This window comes from Engraulis encrasicolus, chromosome 3 (assembly GCF_034702125.1).
Source record: "Engraulis encrasicolus isolate BLACKSEA-1 chromosome 3, IST_EnEncr_1.0, whole genome shotgun sequence".
NCBI classification, from domain to species: domain Eukaryota; kingdom Metazoa; phylum Chordata; class Actinopteri; order Clupeiformes; family Engraulidae; genus Engraulis; species Engraulis encrasicolus.
This window is the reverse complement of record NC_085859.1, coordinates 26,538,589-26,549,420: the sequence shown is the minus strand read 5'-3', so window position 1 is coordinate 26,549,420 and position 10,832 is coordinate 26,538,589. Positions and strand designations below refer to the sequence as shown.

General features: G+C 43.2%; 1 protein-coding gene across 1 annotated transcript in view; it reads left to right on the top strand.

Annotated features, from left to right (window-relative positions):
* Positions 1 to 3,802: 3,802 nt before the first annotated feature.
* Positions 3,803 to 10,832, top strand: part of rusc2 (RUN and SH3 domain containing 2) — a 50,469-nt gene continuing 43,439 nt past the window's right edge. Inside the window, exon 1 of the mRNA XM_063195074.1 lies at positions 3,803 to 4,014. The gene's annotated coding sequence lies outside the window, so the exon portion shown is untranslated. The remainder of the gene's footprint in view (positions 4,015 to 10,832) is intronic.

The following is a 10,832-nucleotide window of genomic DNA, read 5'->3' as shown; positions in this document are numbered from 1 at the left end:
GAAGTGGAAGTACTCTTACAAATGTAATAACAACACTAGTGGTATGATATCACATGGTTTCAACATTGTAATGACATGCTAATTCCAGAGATTCTTTAAGTATAGAGATATGCCAATGTAATAGGTTGCTATGGGCACCTAACATGACCAGGTTCCGGTCTGCCTAAAGGGGCGTGTCATAATACTCCTAGATTGAATAGAACAGTCCTTAGGTCTGTCTAAAGGGGGTTTCCCCCCCCCCTCCCCCTTGCAATAATAGAACCCGGAAACAATTGGCCAATGGAACCTCTCTCTCTCTCTCTGCTAATAGTGTTGTAATTACATCTGTAAGAGCACTTGTACTTCTACTTTATACATCTCTGCAGAAGAATCAAGTTTGCAAGGGGTAAATAGACCTACAGTTAGTATTGTGCACATGACCCACACCACAAACTCCTGAAAACCAGCTCTAATGCTTCTGAACCTGTACTCCATACTACTCAGTGATGTGTGCATGGGATGAGTGGGAGAGTGGGGGTTGTCAGCCCCTATGTTCCCAACAACCAGCTACCACTGCTGCCCATAGAGACAATGCAATCCTCAAGCTGTCATATACTTTAAACTACCCTATACGTCACACTTTCGTGTACACAGGCCTACAGTATGCATCAATGAACATTAAGAATGGTCTATGCGTCATGCACTGCAAGGCTGCAGACACTAATATGTGAAGTGAGTGCAAAGTAGACAAGCCTAGGGGTGTCATACTGTATGAACTGGCATAGGGAAAAATTGTTTGTGTTTTTTTTTCTTTTTATACACGTTATGCTACTATGCGTCTGCTTATGAACACAAATGGTCTGATGCTGTCAGTGGCAGCGGTCACTACCCGGAACTGAAAAAAAATGTCTGTAGTGGATACATATACAGTACGTAGCTATGCAAGATCATGAGCAGATGCAGCTCAAAGAGTCTGTAATGAATGAAATATCCCATTGGACTGAAAGACCAGTCTGTTGCCAGGTGATGAGGGCCGTGATCTTTGTCCAAAATAACAACGGGCCTAATTTTTAGATGCAGCTGAACGGTTTAAGGTATTGTGGAGGCACTAACGCTGTAGCAGAGATGGAGTACAGTACATCTTGCCCAATGACATCACATTACATTAGCAACATTTAGCTGACGCGTTTATCCAAAGCGACTTAGAGTTATTTACATGGTATAGGTTACAGTCCCTGGAGGAACATGCAGTTAGGTGCCTTGCTCAAGGGCACTTCAGTCATGGAAGTGTAGGGAGAGGTAAGGGTGGGATTTGAACCCGAAACCCTCTGTTCTCAAGACCTCCTAACCATTAAGCCACGGCTGCCTGTACAATTGGTATTACTGTGGTGCCTCGTCAACCCTAGATGTACAGCTCTGAAACTGAGTCCCATTGTTACCTGAGAAATATTCACCTGTCTCCAGCTGAGATAAGATACTAAAAAGTGAACAAAAAAACCTTTCCTTTCCTGAATTCCAGTATATGGCACATTCTTTAAAAACTACTCACTTCAGTAGTCACTTAGTGTTTGCAACATATTAGGACGTTTTAAATGATCAGCAGAGCTATTTATACCACACAGAGCTGTAGAGACCAAAGAATGGACCTCAGAATGTACACGTGTTTTGATGTAGCCACAGCTCTTATTTAGCCTTCATGATATTGGAGGAAGGTGTACAATTATGTTGTGAGAGAGTCATTTGGTTATAGACTGTTCAAGTCAGTGTTACATCCTAGCACAGGGGGTATACAGTACATCTCAAACAAGACCAAATGCAATATACATATATAGTTTTGTTATGCAATCATCATGCATCATTTTTGATGACAAACTCTACATAGTTCTGTAATGACCGTATATAACCGCATTAAGTACTTCTGTTGACTCAACCCTGGATAACTCACAACTCCACCCAAACATTGTAAAGAAACCAACAAGGTTTCACACATTCATAACATTCCACTCACTTCCTTAGTGCACATTTCCCCCCATCAGATTTTACTGAAAAAATGCTGCATTACATTTGAGTCATGTGCCGCTCATTTATCGGCCAGTTGTTTCAATATTTGAAAGACCACTTTCCTTTGTCATTCTGTCTGGCAATATTGACTCATGTACGGTGCCACTATTTACATCAAGCATCTGGCTGAAGTAGCTGGAAATCGGCACCTGCTAAAGCAGATTCATTGTCCAGGCATTTTTTGTTCAGTATGCAAATGGTGGCCTTAATTGTGACATACTGTATGTACTATGAGCACCCATAGTATTATTGCATTGTAATAATTTATTCAATTGATGAGGGTTATATTTTGGCAGGTGATTGTATCTGTCATGTATTGCTATATGTGAGTAGTACAGTCTATGGTTTTGGTGGTAACCATACATGTTTACAAAACCTTATCAGACCAAGTCATTTTGAGAAAAAAGGAAATATGATTCAGTGATTTTTGTCGCGGCAAATGATCCATGTTTAGCCTAATGAGTTTGTTGGAAATCAAAGAACACTTGAAACAAGCGGCCTGTGGAGCAGGCATATACTGTTCTATAGCTTATGTTAATGGCATGGCTGTGTCTCAGTTCATTTCTCAATTCCATTTGCATTTCATTCGTTTGCGTGTCATTATGACATTATTGCATTGTATTAGTTCAGAATACATTACAGAACACTGCATAGTTTGACAAACACCATGTTGTTCTAAATGCTTCATCATATATGTGCCTTTTTATACATGAAACAATTTGTTTTAATCTGCAACTTGCTGTTTTCATTTTTATATTAAATAAATACATTATGGTGTTTTACCTGTTCTTGTGTATATTTGTGTTGTGGGTCTACCTCACCAACAGGACCAGTTTCAAGACGTTACCAGGACAGTAACTCCTCTCAAGCAGGGCCGGCCCAAGCCCTCATGGGGCCCTAAGCAAAATGTAATAAAAATTGATGTGCCCACATTCATTGAGGTACCCCCACGAAATATACGTAATGGCTCCTATTTCCATTGTGCGATTGAATGGTAGGCTACATGAGAGAGAAATGCATGACTAGGGAAAATGGTGGAGAGTTAATTTCTTCCAGTACCTTTGCTGCTCACAGGGGGACCCTTAAGCATAGTCAAGTCAAGTCAAGTAGGTTTTATTGTCAATTTCTTTACATGCACTGGTCATACAAAGAATTTGAATAGATCGCTTACAGTAGCCTATGCCTTGGACCAGCCCTGCTCTCAAGCCAGGGCACTTAGAAGTTTGGTGCCACAAGCTCTGACCAACTATGTCCAATTTGTTTCATGGTCAAATTCATGCTTCATGGCTAGCCTGGGAGTACCCATGCTGCCTTGCGCATTCTTTTCGAATTGAGTATGGCGTTTGCCGCCAGACTTGCTTCATGGTCAAATTATTCAATACCATATACATATTTATGATTGGGAGACATTTTCTCCACAAGACTGTGTTTTAACCTGTCGGCTGGGTCAAAGCAGGCAGGCACGAAATGTGAGCAGTGTTTTCTGATTTTAGGATAACAAGAGGCCCTAGTCCTATAAAGATCCTTATCTTCATGTTGTATTGGTATGTACGAGTTTACTTCCATCTCAGCACCACCAAGATGTGGGGGAAAGTGGTGGGCTATATCCCATCCAAATGTTGTTTCGAGTTGACTGCACATGGACCGTATTTACACAGATTTTACGCACAACGTGCTATGTGAGGTAAATGTGTTTGATGTGTTCCAGGCGGTGAGATTTTGGGGGCGATTTGTAGCAGGCTACAGTAGTTCTAGGCTCCACACACAGGCAAGCATAATGTGCGTGGGTAGGGGTGGGGGGTGACTCCTGACGTAGCACTCATGGTCCAACCCAGCATAGAACAGGCGACGATGTTGAATCGATGGGAGGAAAGACAACCTCATCATGGGGAAACGAAAAATATCTACGTCGTTCTCTGTATTTTGACAACCACGACATTTATGTGGATATAGAGGATGTCACCTTCTTTCAAGGTAAGGTTAGGCTATTATTTCAACTGTATGGTTGGTGTCAACTCGGCGTTAGATAACGGCAGTGTGTGTCGGCCAGGCAGCAGAAGCTGGGTGACAAAGCGCGCATCAATGCAGACCAGATTTAGGAAACGCTGTTTGGAGGGCAGCAGCTGACATAAGGGTTTATTTCATGTATCTGACAGAATCATTTCAAATATTTACCTCTTTGTGTTATAGTTTGCGGATGGAATTATAAAAATGGAACAACAATGTCAATTCTTCGTCCGAAAGACCGCATACCAGTGTCTGAGAAAGGCAAATGACACGGGCTATTGTAATGCAAGGACTGGTAAACGTATTTTTCTGACATAGACGTCCTTCAATGCAATGTGTCATAACATATAGATTATAAACGAGACAATTGCCGTTATTATGTTACAGCCGATATCTTGGCATACGTCGCCCATTAGCTACATGGTGTCGAGGAGACGCCAATATGGAGCGCTGGCAAAACACCAGTAGCCTGTGTTTGCCTGCGTGTTTGCATGCCCTAACAGTCTACACAGCCGCTATTTTAGCACGAGCTATGTTTACATAGTCTATCTTTCAGTATTATTAGACTGGAGCGACTAACCATTTGGCGCAAAGCAGCCAGTAGCCATAATCCCAAAACATGCTGAAGCGGCATTGTTTAGGCAGCTATTAAACAGGGTTCGGCTGGGACAGGCAGGAAGGCAGGATAACCAAAACATACATTTACCATCCTTTTTATCCCATCCTGCTTTTCGGATCTTCGCTGGGGGCCTATGTCCAACATCACTTCAGGTCGGTCCTGGATTTGGTCTACAGCCGGTAGGCCAGCCGTTTTTAGGGATCATTCATCAACTCAATTTGGCATATAGGCCTATTATGAAGGCCTGTGATTGTTTACAAGCAGTCATTATGCCAGAATGTTACTGGGACAAATGGCATTTGACCAGCACTGAATGATTAGCAATGGATGGTTTCACCCGTCCCTTCTCGGAAGCTGCTCGCTGTATCTGAAGCAGCTATTAAATTGCGTTGTACTTCTGCCGCATCAGCCGGTATCATTTGACCGACATACAAGCGAGATGACTGAGCGCTTGACAGACCTGATGCTCCTGCACAGCGCTCGATGATTTTATTCTCTCCTTTCGTTGGTTTTATTAGCCGGTATATGGCAGCTGCCCGTGTGCTTCCGTTCCAAACAAGATTCACATGGCCTACCCTCTTATTTTAGGAATAGTGAGGGGAGTGAATGTTTAGCTGTAGAGTTTACACACAGAAGCCATCCATTAGCTACACGCATGTAATTATTATAACGCCTAGATTTAGCCTACATTTGTTTGAGATATAAAAATGTCAATGGGTTTTTTGTTCAGTATTGGTATTGTGAGCAATGAGCGTCATAGGCCCTACTGGGATCTTGAGTGATGTTGTGGTCTTGGCAGCCGGGCTCGCCTCGCGCACTGTCCACTGACCAGTCATTACTGAATGTCCTGGAAAGGGTGTGTCAGTCAGTCTAATGACATCAAGAGACAGAATCTGACAATTAGGTAAACCAGTCCTCGAGAAACAAATAAAATGTGCCTTGTCACATTTTCGTCCAGAAAAATATTTGTAGTTCCATAGCTGACTAGACCAAATTCATGTCATTAATTGTGCACTTTATACAGTAGGCCTATGGATACTTGTAAAGAGAACATTCTCTTTTTAGTGTACAGGTAATTAAATGCATCAACATGTAGGCCTAACTCACACTGCACCTAATCCTAACTGTAAGATACATTGCTAGTGTTATGTTATTACACACTCTGTGCCTAATTAATATGACAGGGGCACATAAAAAAGTACAATACGGAAAAAAAGCAGCAGCAGTTCTACTGTAACTGGACATTGTACAAGCCGTCCATGTTGGCATGTTGGCTACTCTACCTCAGGTTAATCTTTATAACACACAAGTTAGTGAGAGACACCTGAAGTATTCGCCCACTTCAGCAGAAACTCTGATGACAGCCTATCTTGTTTACTCATTCAATGAGTCTGTGCACCATGCTAACAAGCAAATACACATCACACAGGGCTAACAAGTCATATTAGAGCCCCATGAACTGATTAAACGATCAAAGGCTGCCTATAAGTCGACGTGTGCCACTGCCACTGCCTTCCTCTCTCGGAGTCTGAATGGGCTCATTCACTGAAGCTTGTACTGTACTGTGTGTGTGTGTGTGTGTGTGTGCCGGGGGTCTAAAGTGATTCATCCTGGTACTTTGTGTGTGTTGTGTAATGTGTGGTGACACGCAAGCTATGCTATTACTCTTCTGCACATGGTAAGCCCTGCAGTTACAGAGTACAGTTCCAACCAAGTGTGTGCAGCTGCTGCTTCTGAACTCAGGCTTGTTGGCAAGCCCTCAGCGGTTAAGAATGCGGGTCACAACCTTACTGTTATGCAAGACACACAAGGAGAGACAGGATGTCTGTGTATGGAATGGATGCACGAATGAACTTTTCTCTTTTTTGTCTTTTAAATGTCCTCTGTTGTGCTTTATGTCCAGAAAGATGAATTGCAAGATTCAAGAAAATTTCTAGACGCAACATTTTCAATTCATTCATGTGGAGACCCTTCAAAGTCAAAGTCGGCTTCATTGTCAAAGCCATAAGTATAGGTTGTATTTGGAATTTCAGATTATGAAGGCTGCTCAATGTTTTGGGAAGTTGTATGGTGTGCAATAGCCCAGCAAGAAGGAACTCTCACACCAATGATGTCGATGCAAAATTAAAGAAGCGGTAGGGCCTAAGTAAAGATAGTCCTACCCTGTGTCGTGAAAAACGTTTTCAGGTGGCACTTTCTTTATTTTCCTCATGCATTAAAATTCTTTAAATTTAAAGGCGCGACATCCACTTAGAATACGCTCACTGAAGTGCATCTCATTCAACCCTGGACCTGAACCCTTTTCTGGTAATGAGTATGGATGGGGGGTGTTAGCGACACGGCACAAAGGGCATGATATCTAATACCCGCCAGTTCCCTTGGGGCAGGCCATGTTACCTTTTGATGCCTACCTGACATCCGAACTGTAAGCGCGAGAAGAATGCGGCCACTAACGCAGAACATTATGATGGACTGTCTTGGGCAACTCTGGCCTAATGGTTAGCCAACTGTGGCCTTGGGGCTTAGTGCTGACGTAGGCTAAGTGTACAATGTTGACATTAAAGGAGACTACCGGCCAATTTTGATATGAAGTTCTATACTACACACTATCCTGAGATGTCATTCCCCATTGAAGGGGCATTTTTTGTTCAGCCCTTTCTGAGATATCTGCTCTTATTAGGGCACGGTTTGTTTGCATTATAACAAGGTCTTCACATGCGCCAAATATCTTGGCAAAAGTTTTGAAACATATGCCGGCCATACAGCACAGCAATAACTCATGCAACTCATTTCATGTTTTTATGTGCTTCGGAGACCGAGATAATTCGATTTTCATATACTCAAAGGACCTTAAGCTTTTAGCATGCGCTTTTTGCAGGTGCCTTAGGCTAAAACGGGTTAAAGATCCTCCAGTCTTGAAGGCACAAAGTTATTCTTGGGATCGGAAGGATGTAAGTTTGATTCCTCTGCCGCGTTGTACCGGCAGGAAACAAATGTGGCACCAGGGCAAGTGAAGGAGCAGCTCTCTCTCTCTGACCTCATCTATTGCTGAAGTGTCCTTGAGTAAAGCACCTAACCCCACGTAGAGATACAGCTTAAGTGGACATGTCCTCATACCTTATTCAGTGTAAGTCACTCTCGAGAGGAGCTTAAGATAATGCTACTCTGATTGCAATAGATATATGGCAAGGCAACGTTTTTTTCTATTGGTGAATGGTAAGGATACAGTATAGGTAGAGTCAGGACACCGCTGCGTTAGCACAGTAAATAAAGGCAGTTAAGGCACGTGATGATGACAATGATGATGATGATGATGATGATGCATAGTATAGTACTACTGCAGCCGTTCATTTTATTTTACAGTTGAACTGTGATACGCACATTTATACGTTTGAGTTGCTCTGCAGTACAACACAGGGACCTGAAAACCTGTTAAGAACACCTAAAACGTTTATGTCATCTGGACATTTTTGCAATATTGAGTACAACAACAACAAACTTCTCTAGTTCACACAGTACTGTTGGGGAATACAGTGTGGCAAGGCAACGTAGTGGTACTTTTCCCTTTGTGAATACTAAGAATTAGATAAAGGTACAGTCAGGACACTGCTGCGTTAGCACAATAAAGGCACGTGATGATGATGATGATGATGATGATGATTGTTATGTCATCATCAATGATGATGCATGGTACTACTACTGCAGCTGTTCATTTTATTTTACAGTTGAACTGTAATACGCATATGCGTATGAGTTGCTCTGGAGTACAACACAGGGGCCCATGTGTGGTCCAATGCGCTGGTTTCTGCCAGTTTGCAATAATCTCAACTGTACTGTGCTGTGTGATGCCTAACTGTGTGCGTATGAGTAGTATGCGCGTGGGTCAGGGATGTGCTGTCAAAGCTTACGTAATTTATACGTTTGAGTTGCTTTTACAGTACAACAGAGGGACCCATGTGTGGACCACCAGTGCTCTGGTTTCCGCAGTATCTGGGTCATTGGGGCGTTTCAGCCGTAGCACACGTTAGGACAATGGCAGCCAGTGCTAGTTTGTTTTTAGTGGACTACCTAAGAAGCATATTCATTGCAGCAGATCAACCACCAATTACTTAATCATTTCAAGATTCAAGAATTTATTGTCATTGTCAAAAAGGCAATGAAATTGTGTTTGGGGTACAATACGTAGTAGCAGCAGGTTTTCAAATAAAGTGTAATAAGAGGTAAAAGTGACACCAGTGCTTGAGCCCCCCAGCCCCCCCATCCCACTTAAAGTGCAGCAGAGATTAAGTGCATTAAGTGCAATGGGCATTAGATGTCATTGCGGCACCTGACATCTGACGTCTTTGACCCGTTTGTCTCTGTCTCCACTGTGTGAGGCCTAGCCTGCAAAAGCATCATTTATACGTTTGAGTTGCTTTACAGTACAACAGAGGGACCCATGTGTTGACCACCAGTGCTCTGGTTTCCGCAGTATCTGTCCGTCTCAGTCTACTCTGTGTGTGAGGCCTGGCCTGCTGCCTCTGCCTGCCTGCGTATGAATGGTGCCAGCAGGGCCGCTGTCAGCTTTGGCTGGGCCCAGGACAAAGCCATGTGAAGGGCCCCCTCACCCAACACATGCAGTGTAATAAGGACCCAATTATGGGCCCCCACTCTCCCTGGGCCTAGGACAAGAGACCCCTTTGCACCCCACCCCCCTGTCAGCATCCCTGGGTGCGAGTCGTATGAGTGTGAGTCTTGCCTGCAATGTGCTGTCAGAGGCTATTCGTGCTAGTGTGATTCAGCTTCAGATGACCATCTCGGACACCACTGGCTGAAGTGTCCAGTACAGTACAATAGCTGGGGCTTTCCCGGTGTGTGTGTGTGTGTGTGTGTGGGGGGGGGTCGGTGTCGGTGGGAGGGGGTGTAATGTGAATCATCCTTCTTCTGTATGTGTATCTGGCAGCCTTGTGTGTGTGTGTGTGTGTGTGTGTGTGTGTGTGTGTGTGTGTGTGTGTGTGTGTGTGTGTGTGTGTGTGTGTGCTCGCAGATATCTAATATGAATCGTTCTACCATGTGCACTGTCTGACCTATTCTGGTGTCTGATTCAAGTTTGCCTTGGCCGGTGTTTTGGTCGGCATGCCTCTCCCGGCCATGTCAAATTTCTTTTTTTTTATAGCAACACCACCGTCAGTGCACATATATATATGTATAAATACAGGTTAACAAAATAGGGTAACAGGGTGGGTATTGTTTATAGCAACAGGGTCACTGCACATGTATAAATACAGGGCTCATAAATATGGTAACAGAGTGGGTATAGTTTTTCTGGCCTCTGGTTGGTGGCTTTTCCAAGGAATAAGATGAGCAGGGCCAACATCTGTATAACATAAATAGAGGAAGAGGAAGTGAGGTAGGAGGTAGGAAATAAGGCCCGACCGATATATCGGCCCCACCAATGTATCGGGCCGATATTTAGCATTTTTGGGATATCGGTATCAGCCATACTTTCAATAAATTTCCACCGATAAGTTTGTATAACTTTCACAACCAATTTTGCAGCCGTTTCGTTCTGAATGCATCTTCTATTCTGCTCTCCCCACTTTGAGTCCATGAGAGTTAATTATTATAACTAAATATATGTGTATATATAATAATAATAATTCATATTTCATTACATTTTATTATGAACAATATTTCCATATATCGGTTGCACATATTGGTTATCGGCCTCCCATTTCCATAAATATCGGTATCGGTATCGGCCCTGAAAAAACCATATCGGTTGGGCCCTAGTAGGAAAGCTGTGTAGTAGTACTTCCTAGAAGACATTTAGACATGGCCTTGTTACAGTAATATCTCCTGTAACCTAGAGCAGACGGCAACTTTCATGATCAGGAGGGCCACATTTTTTCATCGTGACCATGGCGGATCTGATTGCAACTTGCAGATTCGAAGTGCAGTTGGTTGCTCAGTGACTGCCCAATAAGTTTGGTAGTAGTGGTTTAGAAAGAAAGTCTGACATTATTTTTTTAAGTATGGTTTATCTATGGGCCGCACTCAATGAGGAGGCGGAGCCGCATGCGGCCCCCGGGCCTCCAGTTGCCCATCCCTGACCTACAGTTTCTGATGTGTTTTCTGGAAGGAATGGAAATGTGATGAATCTGATGATTGTCTCCAGAAATATTTC